Below are 18,367 nucleotides of genomic sequence, written 5' to 3'. Positions count from 1 at the left end.
TGAAGTTTGGGGGGCTGGATGATCAGAACACTATTCTCTCTACTTTTGCACGGATTTGACATTCTCTAAGGAAAGGTGAACATAACTTTAAAAAATATTATGTTCAGTGATATAACAATTTTGTAAATGCTTAAACATTGAATATACTCCTGGAACTATCTGTATTTACAGCTGATGATTTTTAAAAACACAACTATTAAACTCCGTGGGGAAATAACAAGCTTTAATAAGGACAAGTGAAAGAATCTGATTTAAAGTGTTAGTAAAATGTTGAAATTTAGTATAATAATTTAGCATAAGTTATATGAAGCGGCTTCTGGAAATGAGCACATTTTAATTTCAATGTTGCGGAAGAAGGAAAAAGAAGCACTTTCACTGTTCTTCAGCTTCACTCCGTAGAACTCAAATCAATGTTTTACTTGAATTGAGGCGATGGGAAACCAACGTCTCTCAACTTCCTAATTCTGCTGGGTGTTCCTATGATGAAACAGCACTAGCTACTTATTTCAAAGTTTAGTTTTGACCACATATTTTGTGTACACAAGCAGCTTCTCAGTTCCAAAGTAAAAGTTGTGAAATTATCCGATAGATAAAAACAACGTCACCAAAAGAACCATGAATAGAGACAAAGAGAAGTAGATATATACATGATTTCCATTTAGGTCGCAGGGTCTCTGAGAGAGAAAAGGTGAATGGCCCTAAAACGTTCCCCTTAGTCACTGGCAAGCAGAAGAGCAGAACTTGTTTCGTATTTCAGAATGTTTTGCCTGTTTGTGAATATACAATAGAATGTCTTTAGGAACCTGGTGGCATATTCTTAGAGCAGGTATTAAAATATTGTTATGGGGAAATGTCTGTTAAGATCTTTTGCCCATTTTTTAATTAGGTTGTTAGTTTTTTTGCTGTTGAGATGTATGAGTTCTTTATATATTTTGATATTAACCCCTTATCAGATATATGGTTTGCAAATATCTGCTCCCAGTTTTTAGGTTGTCTTTTTGTTTTGTTGATGGTTTCCTTTCCTGTGTAGACGCTTTTTAGTTTGGTGTATTCCCATTTATTTATTTGTCTTATTCTTTCCCTTGCCTGGTCAGACACGGTACTTGAAAGTATGCTGCCAAGACCAATATTGAAGAACGTACTGCCTATATTTTCCTCTAGAATTTTTATGGTTTCGGGTCTTACACTCAAGTCTTTAATCCAGTTTGAGTTAATTTTTGTGGATGGTGAAAGATAATAGTTTACTTTCATTCTTTTGCCTGTGGCTGTCCAGTTTTCCCAACACCATTGCATAATTATTTAAATGAAAAGTCTCTAAAAGGTAAAAAAATATATATATTATTATGGGAAAAGATTTGAAGTTTAATGTTACTGCAGGGAAAATTCATTCAATCAATAGTGCCCACTATGAGTCTGTAAATATTTGAATACATTTTGTAGGATTTTTTTCAAAGACACATTTTTACTCTTTATTGAAGCATACTATACATGCAGAAAAGTGAACGTGGCATAATATTTTAATGCTGTTTGGTCTACATTCCAATCAGGAAGAATAAAAATTTAAGCAGATATGTTGCATAAATGCAATTAAGTGTAACAAGACCAGTCTCTGCCCCCGCTCCTTTCTCCCCTCCTTCCTTCCAACCCTCCCTCCCATGTCTCTCTTCCTTTTTCTCTCCTTTCTTTCCATTAACAGATATGTTTGAAATCTTACTGTATGTCTGGCACCATACAAGGAATTAGGGATAAAGCAGAGAATAACATAGACATGTTTTGTGCCCTCACAGATTTTCCAGTCTATTGGGAATGGCAGACAAATAAGCAGGATCAAGTATGAAGAGGTAATAGGGGAAATTCATTATGCTCTGAGAGCACATAAGACGTGAACTTTCCCATTTCCTTGTCATTGATCCTGTTGAGTGAGCCCAAAGGAAACTCCCTGCTCTTTAAATCTTACAATCTATATCATATTTACATATGCCTTTCTGACAATAATAGCTCAAAGTATACTTCTCACTTCCCCCTTCACACCAGGTACTTATAGTTCCATTCCCTGGTACTTAGCACAGAAGTGTTTTATTTTCACTGGTTCCCCTAAAAGCCCAAGAGTAGCACTTATCCTTTGTAATCAACTAGGCCACTAACATATATGCAGCAGAATTTCTAGATAACTCTTGCTGAATCTCAGGTCTGTATTCTAAAAGGAGGGTAGAGGATCTGTGGGCTTGTGTACTTTTGATTTCTACCTGCTTTCTTCTGCTGGCCATTCCCGGATAAGACTAAGTCATTCCTGACAGTTTCTGCTATGTCATAAGTTATTAAGTCTCTCTCTCTATCCTTTCATTTACAACACCAACTTCACTCTAGTGATTCAAATCTCTGTATATGCTGGATCTTACATGGGAAAACTTAGAGCAATCGGTCAGTATTACTTTGCGTTCTGAGTCCGATAAAAAGACACTCACATATGACAGCTCTCTGATAAACAGTTGTGACTTCTACTTAATAGGACACCTATACCCAATGTTTTGAATTATAGAGTTTTGTGTGCCATTCCTATTAACATGGTCTTCTGTAGGAATTTGGGAAGTTGGAACATGAAAACATTGGTAATGAGAATGTTGACTCTCATTAAGAAATATAATACTGGAAAGTGTACTGAATCACAAGTCAAAGGTCTTAGAGTCTAATCCTGTTGCAGCCACTTACTACCAAATTGCTTTAGTGTTCCCCGGGCTTTAGTTGCACTCTCTGTGAAAAAAGATAGCTGCATCGCCTTCAAGGAATGGACCTGTGCTACCTGTCTCAGGTGGTTGTTACAAGGCTCCAAAAATATAACGAAAACGTCTGGAATTGCTTTAAAAACTGTAAAGTCTAATACAAATATAAAATGAAATTTTTATTCTAGTATTAAATTTAGGTGCTTGACTTTCACCTTCATTACTGCTACTGCAACGCATTTTTGCTTTAAAAACTGACAAATCAAACACTCACAAGATAGAGATCATAGTCAATTCTAGGCTCCAAGCAAAATACTTCCTTTCATTAATTACAGTGCTATTTCTGTTCAAATCGCTATGACTGGTACTACTTTCCATGTGAACTGAAGAAAAAGCAGTGCGTACCCCTTTAGGGTGTCTTTGTCCCACCCTGTGATCTTGCACATTTTCCTTTGAATTTAACACACTTTGAATGAAACAAGCTCAAAATAGTATTTTCGATGCACGAATTTCTGAAGAGAATGGTAGCATGGTCATTTAAATATTCTGCTTTGTTATTCGCATTATGAGAGAAAACAACGTAGTGAATTTAGCTTGCCAGTACGTCTAGTTCTCAATCCAACCAGAGGTCATGAGGAAGCCATCCTTTGGGTAAACGGAAGGACACAATAGTAGAGAATGGAAGAACTAGCATACAGTAGAAAGGGGGATTCCTGAACTGGTAAGCCCTGATGCTAGTACTTGTTATGCTTCTCCTTGAGCTGTGGAACTCTCCAGGTCCCAATTTCATAATCTGTAAATTCAGATGTGTGGATGCAATGGCTATACAATTCTGCAATATTGCTATTTATCCTTCTGGAGAGTAGCTTGCTAAAAGTAAACAGGTCCAGGCAAGTTAGCCTTAGAAAATTCAATTTCAGTTAAGAAGAAATCTTAATTTGCTGCCTACAGAGATAATTTACATGGCCATTCCCCTAAAAGTATTTATGTGTGGGTATGTGTGCATGTGTGTGCATGTGTGCTACTGTGTAATACAGATATACTCAATGTAACAGTATTCCAACCTAAAAATCCATTATCATAAATTCATTTCTGAGAAATAGTTTCACTTAATATTAGAGAAATACCCACCATCTTATTCCCACTATAGACACCAACTGGAGCTCCCAGTGTAATAATAAAACTTGGGCTTTGAGAGGAACTAGCACCTGCTTGGGCTCAACAAATACTGTCTTGTTATGCTATGACTTTGCAATGATGTCACTCTTATGAACAAAGGAAAGGAAGGGGAGGGAAAGGAAAGGAAGAGAAGAGAAGGGAAGGGAGGGAAGTGAGTGGAAGGGAAGAGAACAGAAAGAAAGAAGAAAGGGAGGGAGAGAGAGATAGCAAGTACACTTGAGAGGAAGAGAAAGAAAGAGGGAGAGAGAAAGAAAAAGGAAGGAAAGGGGGGGGGGGAGAGGGAGAGGGAGGAAGTATTATAGAGATTAAAGGAAAGCAAGCAAATCTCGGACTTGGGGTTTTTCTAAAGATCTTGACATAAAGAGGTCACTTTATCTGGTTTGAGATGGTAACCAACTTAGAGTTGATTAGCATCTTGGTAAGAAGTGGAATGGTAGATATACACTCACTGGCCTGAGATCCAGAAGACCAGAGCTCTAATCCACCTAGCCCTGCCACATAAAAGCTTTCCGTGAATCGTTTCCTTTCTCTGGGCTCCAGTTTTCTCTTCTGTAAGATGAAGGGGATGGGCGAAGTGATGTTTAAAAGCCCTTCCATTTTGAACATTCTACAAATGATTTAAGAAGGAGCATACTGTAAAGAAGAGGCTTGTGGATCTTCATGAATGACTTATCCCTCTACGTTAATACTAAAACGGTGCTTGAAATTAGTACTTTGTTAATGCTAGCCATCTCAGTTGTCTAATTAAATGTGTCACACAGTAAAGTGAGGATGAAATAAAAGAACTGGAATCCGAAGCTGCTCTTTCTATCCCTGAGTCCTCATGGAAGGATGGAGAGATGCTTCACCCCAACATTTAAACTTTCCTGAGGTGTTTTATCTAAGGAATCCTGTATACTTCAACCTGGTCTCTCACAGTATTGCTAAGTAAATACAGATTCTCCTTGGATTCTTTCCTGCCTCTTTCTGGATCATTTCTCATTCTGTATAAGATTCTAATGTCAGATGTCGTATACAATGTTTTAACTGACACATCTTGAACTATTTCTTATCCTAGAGGAGTATAAGGGCAGAATTTCATGCACTATACAACTGAGGAGTGTAAGGGGAAGGCCTCCCTAAATCAGGCCACCATGGCCTACCCTAAGCTATCCATACTACTGACTTCTACATCCTAGGCATCTTTGCCTGATAGTAACGGCGATTGTGGAAGAGTAGCTAATCCACAAGGTGACCTCAGGAAAATGACTTCCGATCTCTGAGCCTCTGTTTCCTCCTAGGACAGTTGAATCAGGTGATTCTTTCCAACTTAAAAATTCTTGATTTTACACATTATTTAAACATAGCTTGGCATTTTTAAAGCCATATGACAGCAGGAGCTATATTATAAGTAGGTAGGTGATGTTTGTGCATAGGATCCGTAAATGGATATGCCTATGTAGATCCTAAAGGTACAATTTCTGAGGTAGTGTAAGCTAGTTAGACTCCAAGAGCCTGTGGCTAGCGCTCATGTCCCATTACTGCACAGGGAGAGAAAGCAATCCGCTAATCCTTCTCATTGCTTCTCAGTTCACTTGAACCCTCCGAAGTGCAAGTTACAGGGGCAGATTTATATTCTGAAACTGAGACACTCAATACTGAAAGTCTTGGTGGAGAAGCCCCAAAAGGCCTGCAATTATTCTTCTGCACACACTTTCATAAAGTTATTAGATATCTTTTTTGGAAAAGAATGTCTGACAAGGGACACAGCATGTGGTTCAGCTCCAGCCATGAATTTGATATAAGGTTTTCAGGAAACCACAGCAAAGGGCAATAGGAGTCTACTTATCAGCTCTCTAGTTTTCTTATTTCCACTCTACACATCTGGCCGATCTCTTGCTTTATATGAAACTGCTTGACAGAATTACTGATGCCTTCGAACAGAAAATTATACTGCTATAGATAGGTTTTGGACGTTCCATTTGTTTGGAGATAATGCCTTAAAAATAACACCACAATAAAGTACATGCATAAAGGATGACAACAAAATTACAGAGAATCCAATATGTTAGGTGAAATAATAGCTCTTTTGTGCTATCTATGACTAATAATTGAAAACAATTAGAGAATATGTAGTATGTAGATGAAGAAACTCAAATATATGAAACGGCAATAATTAAGTGTAGCAGCATTCACAAACCTGAAAAGCAAATGAGAAACCAGGAAAAGTCTTATAGAATATACCTCAGACTAAGGAGACTCAATGTAAAAAGAGCTCTCAGACATCAGTAAGGTGGATGAGCAAGCCATACAAAAAGGAGGAAAAGTCAAGAAAGGACAATACAAGTATGAAGGAAATTAAATGGCCAATAAATGTAAGGGAAAAAATTAGCAAGGGCTGTCCCAAGGAAATTACATTTAAAAAACTAAATAATATATTTTCTTCATCAAATTAACAAAGCAGTTTAAGATATAAAAATATTCTTTCTTGGTATAGGTGCAGCAAAATGGGCATTTCTATTTATGATTTGTGGGAACAAAACAGTGCAGACTTTCTTGACGAAAATGTGCCAATAGTCACCAAAAGCTAAGGAATTTTGCATGTCTTTTCTCTTAATATTGTACTAAGGATAGTACTAAAGATAGTACTATGTATACTAAGGAAATTAATGTATGTGCACCAAGGTGCTATTCCAAGAACACTTTGAAGTGCTATTTATAACACTGAAAAATATCAACAGACTAAATATCCAATCATAGAGTACTCATTAAATAAGTGCTGAACATCCATACAAAAGGAACGTTAAGCAATCATTAAATACAATGCTGAAGAAGAACATTTAATGATGTGGAAGATGTTCATGACAAATAATTCAGTAAAAATATTAATGTGAAGTGTGACCTCCTTAAAAAAAATGTAAGCATTGCCCACACATGCACATGCACACACCCCAAAGACACAGAGGCTATGTACCTAAAAAGATAGTTATGGTTAACATGGAATAGTAAGATTACTGAGATTTTTCGTTCTTTAAATTTAGTTATATTTTCAATGTTTTCTAAAATGGATGTTATTATTGTAAAAAGAAAAATATTTTAAAATCTCGAATATACTTGAAGACTACATAATTACAAATTTAAATGTGTATATTTTTATAGCATCATGTTAAAACCACTACATAATAGATGAAATGAATTAAATTAAAACAAAATCTCTAAAGTCTCTTTTAAATTTGTTAAAATATGGAACAGACTTGCAGATATTAATTATAGAAAAGGATAAAGAAGAAAGTGAAAATCATGTCTCCTAGCACCCAAAGATAACTACTGTTAATATTTTGGCACACATAATTTTATATATGGATAAATAAATTTATAAATATATAATCTCTTTGTAAATTTATTTTTTCAGTACATGCATATTTATAACCTGCTTTTCCACTTAACAATATATCACAAACATTTCCCTCAAAGGTAATTCAAAAAATTAATTTGGGGGGCCTATTATTCTATAACGTAGATATACTATTGAAGCTGGGTACCTGAGGGTTACCGTAAATATTCAATAAGAACATGATTACACTTTGACCTTGTTCCCAACACAGGCACAAATGAAAAGAAGTTAATCTTGTTAATTTGTTGTTTTCTTGTTTAACCAGAGGGGAGACTCAAGGTTCACAAGGATTTATGAGCTTGTTTTGCAGAAGAAAAAGAATGCTTTTAAGGAAGTTCTGACCACTAGGTAGCCAGCCCCCAGCTGCAATTGATGCCCAGAAGTCTGGTTGCCCAAGGCCTTATCTGGAGTGAAAGGAACAGGGACTTCCCCTTTTTGTTTCTCCAAAACTCCACCTGCCAAGCCCCTTAGCTCTATAAAACCCCCTGCTTTCTTCTTTCTTTAAGGCAGATTTGAGAGAACTATCCTCTTATCTTCTCATTGATGCCAATTTGAATAAACCTTTCTCCATCTCCAAGCACCCACATCTCTCTGACTGGCTTATTGTGCATTGGGCACACAGACTTCAGATTAAGAGGTTCAGTGTTACTATCATTTATTTAATCAATGCCACATTATTGAGCTTCTAAGTTGTTGCCATTTTTTTTTTAAAGTATTATGGCATAAACTTTGGATCACCATTCATGTTGATTGATCTCGGACTGCCTTTCTGATTTTTTCTTCAGATAAATTCCTAGGTCAAATTTTTGCTTTAAAGTACGTAGGAAACTTGATGAAAATGTTGTTGAGGAAAGTTGTACTAATTAACGCTTCTACTTTAATTGTATGGGACTTGCTGTCTCTCTACACCCTCATAAACATTGAAGATTACCATGCTTTACTTCCTTTGCCGGGTTAAACGTGAAGTTCAACCATTTTTCCATATGTTTCTTTTGTAATATTCTCATTCCTGTCATTTATCCTTTGATTTGTTGGTACTAACATTATTCTATTGGCTGATAAAAATTTACTTTATATTGAGAATACATATTGGACAGGACTAACATTAGAAACACTCAGAAGAAACTTGGGTGAAATGTGCTAGATATCAAACAAAGGAATAAATGAATGGAGTAGAGATCTTGTGGTAAATATCCACCACAGCATTTTGAGTTTCTATTCTTTTGTTCTATAGTACCTCCACTTCTTTAGCTAAGATTAAAGTATTGTATGGCTACAATTTGCGTTCTCTTTTATCTTATAATGTTTTATATTTTACTTTCTGATTGAGATATTTGTACCTTATCTATATTGGCTTTTGGGGATATTTTTGTAGTCTGGCGTCTTATCTAATCTACTAACACTAGATGTAGAAAAGGACATCCAGAGTTCTGCTAAGTGCTCTAAGCATCAAAAGCCAGAAAGAGCAGGTTGATCCTGATGGGAACATTAAAATGTTCATTGGGTGGAATGCTTATCATAAAACATCAAGGATCCAAAAGAGAAACATAAATTTATCAGATGGGAACTGTGAGAACTAACTGCTCCAAATTATGGGTTTAAGTTACTATGTAAAGCCGTTTCTCTTATCTTTCATGATAATAACCATGTCTACTTATAAGGGATGGTGATGGGTGAGAACTGGCAAAGAGAACCACATGTAATGAAATGTTCATGTGAAAGTTGTGAAAGCTTGAACCTTTGAGCTGAGCGGAGACATTGCGTTGGTTACTTCCATGCTGTTGATTTAGAATTAACCTAATGAAAACTCCCAAGATTTTGCAAGCTAGATAACTGAGTTTTCACGAAGACTATAACTATTGCAGGAGGTTTGGGTATTGGATTGGTTCATATGTTTGCAAGCTTACACTGACTGCCACTAGGGGCCTGAAAAAAATCTGGTTATTTCTTTAGGCAAGGATCAAAAAGGATTCTTTCTACCAGAAAGAATCACTTTAGAATGCACTTACAGGTAAAGCTCAGATAGGGTAAGCAATCTGATCTGTAATCTAAATAAGAGTGTTACTTTGTTCCTTATCCTTTTATAAATAGCAAGGCAAGTCTATTTACCTCTTGATCTTAATGACCAAATGACTGATAACAAAAAAGTGCTAAAAAACTTCTTACCTGATAAGAACCTTTATTCACTGTAGAAGGAACCAGTAGAAGATCTCTGTAGACCATGCTTGTTAGCAACAACTCAGAGGAGGATAACAGACATGCAAAGCAGATCACTGCAAAACTTTATCAGGAGCCGAAGGAAAAACATTTGCTAAGTGAATATGCTTTTGAAAAGGTTGATCTGTAGCTGGAATAATTGTACTCTTCTGCAAGGACTCAGTCTGAGAAGCAGCCACACTCTATGCTCGAATTGCAAAAAAAATAGTTGTGACAGGGAAATGATGCATGTTGAAATGCTAAATAAAATACTGTCAGATCCTTCAGTCCCCATTTTGGCCCTTATTTGAACCCCACAGATTGCATTCTTCGATTTGCCGACCAGTCATAAATGTGCAACTTGCTCGTGCTCCACGATCGAATTGACTTCCCACAGGCACTGAGAAAGATCAGGATAAAATAATAGAGACAGGGTGAGAAAAAGAAGAGGAGAAAAGAAAACACATGCTAAAGAGTCATTTCAATCCCAAATGTTTTTCGCTTTAAAAATATTTTAGTCAAGAAGTAAAAAGCCGAGTTTCTAAAGAATATTGATCTTTCGTTTCAAATTTCTGCAAAAGTAAATGTATAGCTTCCTTTCAGAGACAGCTTAACAGGTGAGCAGATTCTGCAGCTATCCGGAAAGTATGCTATCAAAGGTGGAAGAGATTCTCTTCCTCCAGGGGCTTATCATCCTGTTTTCCTGCCTGATCTGAAATTGACTCTTTTAGGAGATCTTTGAGTAGGAATATAAGAAAAATATCTTTAAAGTCAACTTTTCATTTTTTATTGAGGTAACTTTGGTTTATAACATTATATAAATCTTAGGCGTACATCGTAATATTTTGATTTTTGTGTAGACTACATCATGTTCACCACCCGAAGACTAGTTACCATCCATCACTTTACACATGTGCCTAATCACCCCTTTCAAAAAATTTAGAAACCACAGGAATGCTGAGCTAATAGTTCATTAATTTCCTCATTTCACAGATGGAGAAACTAAAGCCCAGAGAGCAAAAGTGAATTGCCCAAAGTCCCTCAAAATGGATATGTTACCTGTGAGGGAGGAGAGCATAGGCTAGAGAAAATTCCAGCCACTCTCTAGAACACACCAAAAATCAATAATACAATAGCTCCCATAAGTTTATCTGATAGGCTAGTTTTTACCTCAAAGGAGAAAAACAGTTTTAAAGGAGAACAGGCAAAACAAACAAGAGGAAACAAGACAGCTGAGTTTTGAGGAGGTTGGTTAGAAAGTAAACTGGGGGACAGAAAATGCAGTCTCAGGAAAGGGTATGGTGACAAGGTAGTAAGATGGAAGGCACCAGGGGCCAGCCTGGTGGCATAGTGGTTGAGTTCATGCACTCTGCTTCACCAGCCCAGGTTTTGTGGATTTGTATCCCTGGTTGGACATACACACTGCTCATTAAGCCATGCTGTGGTGGCATCTCACATACAAAACAGAGGAAGATTACCAAAAGTGTTAGCTCAGCCACAATCTTCCTCAAGCAAAAAGAGAAAGATTGGCAACAGACGTTAGCTCAGGGCCAATCTTCCTCACCAAAAAAAAATAAAGAAAGAAAGATAGAAGGAACCAATCAGGGAAGGAAAGATGATGGAAACCATCATTGTTGGCTTGACAATTTGACAACATTGTTTAGCTTCTTGATTCACAAATAGAGGAGCAGGGGTTAAATGTATAATTATTTTCCTCAGATAAGAAAAGAATTTTGGTACCAATTTAAAGATGCAAAGACAAGTCTTAGGGTAATATGTATAGAGAGTGCAGTCATTTCCCTACTTTCAGTTTGCAGTTCATTCATTCTCTTCCGCTAGCCCTTTCTTTTTGGCCACCTTCATTAGGTAGCCAAGTTCACACTTCAGTTTTTCACATTTGCATTTTATCTAAAAATGTGAAAACCACACAAAAGCAAAAAAAAAACTCTTTTCAAAGGTTTTGATCGGGTAAGTTAAGGTCAATGTTTTCAGCATTAACTCTGAACGTCCTTGTTTTTATGAAGTTAAGTCAGACCCTTAATATACAATTTAAATGCAACTTTGACTGACTAGAAAATGTTATTTTAAATCCCCAGAAGACATAGATCAAAGGACAGTAAAAATGCATTCCATATTTGATTTAATGATGCTTTGGATTAAAGTAAAAGGAACATATGTCAAAACCTTGATCCATTGATTATTCAAGTTCAGTTGAAGGCTAACCTGCTGTAGCTTTACATGAATCCATAGCCTAATATATAATACATAACAGAAACTACCTGTTTGTAATAGAAATATCTATATGCCTTCAAAGACATTCTAGGTTGCCAAGCCCAAAGTTGAGCGTTGTGTTTACAGATTTAGCAGTGTCTTTCTTCTTTTGTAGAGATCTTCACTTTCTTCTGTTGACTTCTGGGGGCACTTTAACTGGGGCCTATACTATTGTTTCTCTGTCTGACAACAACTGGAGTTTCTCTTTCAGTCTTTATTTTTTCTTCACGGTACTATTCATTGAGCTGCCTCAGTTCATCTTTCCCACTCTCGCCTCCATTCATACAATGTTTGAAAGATCGTTATCTTCCCTCTGTTTGTATATAACACTTTGCCATTTACTTTACTTTATCTGCTATCACTTACTTCCAGTCAACTCTTAAATACATGACTCTTAGCTATAGTCTGAACTCCAAATGCATGTTTCCAAATGCAGGATTCACCTCTCCAACTGAATATCCTACTGATTCTTTCAATATCCATCCTTATTAAACTCCAGTTCCTGACTTTCCTTTTTCTCTTAATAGTACAACCTCTCTCCCAGTCACACAGCCTTGAGCACTTCAGTCACCCTAGACTCCTTTGTCTCCCTAGCCTTTCACAAGCAATCAATTTCCGAGTGCTCTTGATTCTACTTCCTCAATACCTCTTGCATCTGTCCCCTCCTATCTGTTTCCATGGCCAACACTCTGGTTAATGCTCTCATTACTTTTCATCCTGGGCTACTCTAATAGCCTCTTATTTGGTCTCTTACCACTTATCCCTCTTCACTCCATTGCATGATACAGACACTCAGAGAAGTCTTCCTTAAGGCAACTCTGATGAAGTCACCAATATGCTCAAAAACTTTCAATACCTTCCCATTGCCAGCCAAAAAAGTATTAATCACTGAATCTGGCATTTAAGGTCATCTATGACATGGTACCAAACTTCATCTGCTATGATTCCTCTACGTTCAACTCATGCTCCAATGAAACTAGACTGTTGACTTTTGGAAATGACCTCTGTTATCCTATCATTTGTCTTTGATCACGCTGTGCTTTCTCTCTGGCCTGCCCTTCTCTCCCTCTCTCCACATAGAAATACTAGTCATCCTCCAAGGTCTATCCCAAAGTGACTTCTTCCCTGAAGTCTTTTATACCTGCCTATTTAAGCCATTTCTAAGTACTAAAATTGTAATTCTAAAAGGATACTTTTAGAGGTAGCGTGGAGAAAGGGCAGATCAACACTACAAAGTTGACGTAGACCCCACTGAAGCTGAGGAGAAGTAATCTTTAAAGGTTACCCAGAAAAGTACTGTATGTGAATAATTATTCAGAGCCAAAGGACAAAACTAACCAGGTTGGGCTACATCGGCGACGGCCAATACTTGGCAGGCATTCCACCTTTTTTTATGTCCATGGTAGATACAAGACAATCATTTGCTTTTGAGACTCTAGGGCATAATTAATCCTAGAGCCTTTACCAGAGAAACATTAAACCAAGTAGCTATCCCTGCCTGGGTATTTCTTAATCCCTGCCTACCCATTTACCCTTGAACTTCAATTGCATTCGGGCTTCAGCTATGTTATGGAACATTTTTCTCTAGTTTACACTATGCATTATTTGTGTATTTCTCTTATTTTCCCCTACTGGGCTATAAGATCTTTGAGAGAAAAGACTATGTCTCAGTCATCACAGCCCCAGAATTTTTATATAAGAGGAAATTAAGGTGACAATCTCATCAGAAGGGTGGGGATGAGGGAGAGGCTCTGGGCTAGAGGCTGCATTTGCATATCATGTGTACTGTTTAACGCAGAATATATATTTGTGGTGGCTTGATGTGTGCTGGTGGAAGTCCTGAAAGAGCACTAAAGCCCTCTCAAGACTCTTTTTGTCACTTGAATTGTATTTTACTTCTTATTTAGTTTTACCTACTCAATAGCAGATATGTCAGTAACTACAGCTCTGTATGTGGACCTGCTCAAACATTATTATCTCCACTGTATTTCCACATGGGAACCACTAGCCGTCCTCTCTGCTGTACTCTCTTCCTCTCTTCATTTCTTCCTCTTCGTTTTGTTCCCTTTTTTCTTTTGCTCCTTCCTTCATTCCTTTCCTATCAAAAATAAAATGGATTCCTCAGTGTTTGGATGGCAACTGTGGTAGAGTGGTTTGGGGATCAGGTAAACTTGAGTTAGGATCCCAGCTCTGTCAGTAGCTGTGTGCCCTTACACAAATGACTTGACCTTTCTGCTCACCAGTGTTTTTAACTAAAGCTTTGGTAACAATCTTTTTGATTTAAAGTGTAAAGTGGAGAAAGAGTGGTGGTATGCCAAGAAAAATAAAACACCAACGTACGAATTGTCCTTATGTTTCCATTTTGGGCAGCATGGATCCCTCCAACAGTTCTTTGAATTTATACACGTGGATGAGATTGACTAAGCCAGAAACATATTCACGGTAGGAATGCTCTCTATATCTTTGATATAGTTTACGTACTTTTGCAATTTCCAAAATATAATTAGAAATTATTCTTTGTTCTTGAACAAATTAAGAACTCTTGTGCAATGAAATGGTTCAAATGCTCGTTTCACTTATGTTAATATTTCCAGAAAACCTCAGAGCTATCTGTTTATGATTCTGATAATGTAGATGGATATTGTTTTGCTATCATTGCATCAGCTGTGAAACTACAGAATTTTACCATCCTAATGGGGCTTATCTCAATAAAGATTTAAGGAAATAATTTTGCTGTCATTTGGATATCCTGTTTTCATCTACTCAAAATTTGGCACTGGAATAATGTTTTCTTTTTATTCATTTGCTTTTGGAAGAAGTATGAAATTTAGAACAGGTTTTCTAGGAAAATGATGATTGGCTAAATTTTTTTGTAGCAGATTGTGTACATTTTACCTGCTGCTCAGGGTTAATTTAAGTAGCTAGTTACTACCTATAAAATGCTACGAGATGAAAATACTTCCCTCAATAAGTACAGCTTTCCTTTTTTGTGGGTACCTTTTTGGTAAATAATAAAGGAAATAAATTTGTTCAAATAACTAGAAATCAAGAGATAGTGCAGTCTTCAGGGTTGTTGTAATCCAGAAGCTTCGGCTCCCCTTTCTGTGATTCCCTTATCTCTGCTCCCTTCTGGGTAATCTTGGCTGCATTCTCAGGCTGATATTGAAGTGGCTACAGCAGTTCGGGGCCTCATATCCTGTCAAGGTAATGTTCAGAAGGAAAGTGGTATGTCTAGCTTTTTGCTTTGTTTTGTTTTTAAAGAGACTCAAGGTGACAGAGGTTTCTCGTGACCTGAGTCAAAGGTAGCAACCACGTTTTAGTAAACAAAGTCTTTTATAAATGGAAGACTTTGCCATTTATTGTTTCTTCCACATAGAGGGAACATATGACCCAATTTGTAGCCTGTTTAACATTGTAACGTAAATCATTTCTTCCTTGTATCTAAACACTATCTTGATGCCCTTTAATACTACATTTTCCTAATCTGCTTTTTTGACAAAATGTTGGTGCCCTTGTAGAAAATCATGATATTCTCAAAGAAAACATGATTGTATATATGTGATGCTGATCGATTGATTAAAAATGGGCAGAAACCAATAGAAATTATATGTGTGATGCCATGTAAACAGATGAGTTCCAAGATTTACATATTTTTTTCCTTGATGAAACAAACTATATTCCTTTTGCAGTTCTTTATAGCTTCCCCCCATTATCCAGGCAGCATGCTGTTGTGTGGACCAAAGAGCCAGATATACATGTTAGAATCTTCATGCTGCCGCTTACTACAAGTATGACATTGAATACATTACTTAAACTTTCTGAGCCACAGTTTCCTCACCTATAAAATGGACATCATAATTCTTAGCTCATAACTTTGTTGTCATTCATGAAATGTTAGTTCTCTTCCCTCTATCTTTCACATTTTTCTTTAGCCTTTCCACTTTTTCCCAACTAAGCCTTAAAAATAATACTGGTAACTAAAGTAATATCAACCAGTGACATAAGTACTCCAGAATGTGTCATCACCAGCCTTTCAAAGATATACTAAACCATTCTGCTTTCTATTTCTGTTTGACTTCTCAATCTCCCATTAGAAGTTAATTTACTAACCAGGCCCTTTAAATAGGAAGCTGACAGTTTTCTCATTTTCTTTTCATTTGCTTTAAGTACTTGAAAAAATACTATTCTTATGTTTGTTACTTGACTGATACAAAATACATCTCCCTATCAATTTTGATTTCTAGGCTCTTTCCAATACAATTTGATTTGTCAGTCTACTCGGTAATAGCTGGGCTAATTTTTACTTTGCCACTCTCATTTACCTTCCAGATTTTTGAGGAAATGAGATGTCAACAGTTTGCTTTTTTAGAGTGGAGATAAAAATTCCTGCTGATAAGCTATACTAATTATTCTCCCCCAAGTTTCATGTGCTGGAGTAAGCCAGCCACGCAGCCAATAGATTGCATTGCTATGTCATAGAACAAGTCCCTTCGTTTATAACGGATTCAACAGAAAATATTTGAAATTAATTTTCAGCTGATAAAGTTGCGAGATGGCTAGAATTATAAATGTCAAGGTAATATTGATGTTAAGGAATGCATTGTTTTTAATGACTAGAAGTGGTGGATTACAGATCATTTCAGGAATGCTGTAATGAAGCTTCACTGTATTGACTTAGAAGAGTATTATTAGCATAGCAATTTTGCAAGATTAATATTCTGCTAAATTGTCTCAAAGGTTTCAGATAACTCTTTTAATTTTATGGGAAATTGTTGCCAAAATTACATCTCTTATGAAAAACACATATTAATGCACCAGACAAGATAAATACATTTTAATAAATAAGCATTTTGTTACAAAGGAGTTATATCTTATTTGAACGTGATATAATGAGCAACAGAGCATTTCAACTTGATACAATGAGTAATGAAACCTTTCAACAACATTGGTGATTCACTTTGTCATTAAAATATACTGAAATTTTAAAAGACAGACATTAAAATCATCACAGACACCCATTCAGGGCCTACAAGAATAAAGCCTGAATTATTTTCCATGCTCCGGCAGAGCAGGAGACAGAAACTGCTTGCACAAGTTGTTCAGTAGAATCCTAAAAGGAGCAGAGAGCCTGAATAATTTATCTCCCCTGTAGTTGCCCAATACTGTACTACAAAATGGTATACCTGATGATACTAACCCATTGTAACTTGACATCTTAATGGTCTAGTGTTAATTTTGACTAGATTTTGTAGCATCATTTATTTTTCATTATCTCTGTAGATTTGCACTGACTTTGTAAGATTGTTAACAACTGAAGGCAAAATTGGAGTTTAAATCAAGAGTGAAAATGGGAAAAGTAACTTTACTATCAAATAACAGTGCATCGTCTCTGTTAATAATAGGGTCAACTAAGTAAAACTGTTTGCTATAATCAAATTTTTTATTTTTCATAAGGACAACAATTTTTCTACTTTTAGGAATTATTTCTAATCTCCTCCTGCTTTTTCTATATGGATTTTTAACTCTCGCTTTCTCCCTTAACATGTATATGATATCCAATTCAATGTTGCTGATGACTGTATTTTTATACTTGATGATGTTAGATCGAAAAATTAGGGTACTACTAATATCATCCAATTTCTTTTTGAATCATCTTCTTGAATCAAAATTGAGCAAAATATATGACCCGCTCCAGGTCAGTGGGTTTAGGGAAAGTAAAAAGATGTATCTAAAGATGGTAAATGTTAACTGCCTAGGTCTTTTTTTTTAACCTCCTCAAGATTCAGGAAAAGGATACTTGATCCTTCAGAGTTGATAAAATTTTAGCTGGAAAAGCTCTTTACAAGATATCATTCCAAATATAAGTTGATAATCAAAAACGAGCTGTTTGGGCACTGCAAAGAACTTCAGCCCCATCTAGCAAAGTTTCATCTCTGGAGTTCACAACCAGTCTAATTGTGTCCATTTTGCAGTTGCCAGTACAGCTCAATGATTTCATCTATCACTTGGAATCTGTCAGACTCGCATAGGTGTAACATTCAACACCCAACCTGGAGGCCACTAAATTGTGCAGATGGAAACCAATATGACTCTACCTGCACTGCTGCAAATGCAGAAGTTGTCAAAAGAAGACTATGAGTTTCTCATGGGATTAAAATATGAATGTAAGGTTAGAAAACATAGTCATCAATCAAGACTTTGAAAGAGAGCTGTCTTGGGGGACACATAAGGGAATAGTTGTTATTAATGTTGTTTTTAACAGGTAGCTTTTTGTTCTATTTCATGTCTCCCGGTTTCCTAACTTTGCCATTCATATTTTTGGTCCTCCTACATAACGGTTCCTCCAAAATTATGGATGATTCCGTAGTAATGATCTGTTTGACTTCTCAATCTCCCATTAGAAGTCAATTTACTAACCAGGCTAACCTAACCAAGTTTAATTTTTGCTATTATTTTCAGACACCAAAGTGGTGTACACAAATTTCTCAGGGTGACACCTATCAGTAATTACTAGTTGTTCTATTGACTAGTTTTTAGTGTCGTCAGTAATTCTTCCAAAATCCAATCTCTCTCACTAGCTTGAACCTACTACTTGTGTCAATGCTGTTCTTTCATAAAGAAGAAATCT

Source organism: Equus caballus, chromosome X (assembly GCF_041296265.1).
Source record: "Equus caballus isolate H_3958 breed thoroughbred chromosome X, TB-T2T, whole genome shotgun sequence".
Taxonomy (NCBI): Eukaryota; Metazoa; Chordata; class Mammalia; order Perissodactyla; family Equidae; genus Equus; species Equus caballus.
This window is presented reverse-complemented; position numbering follows the sequence as displayed.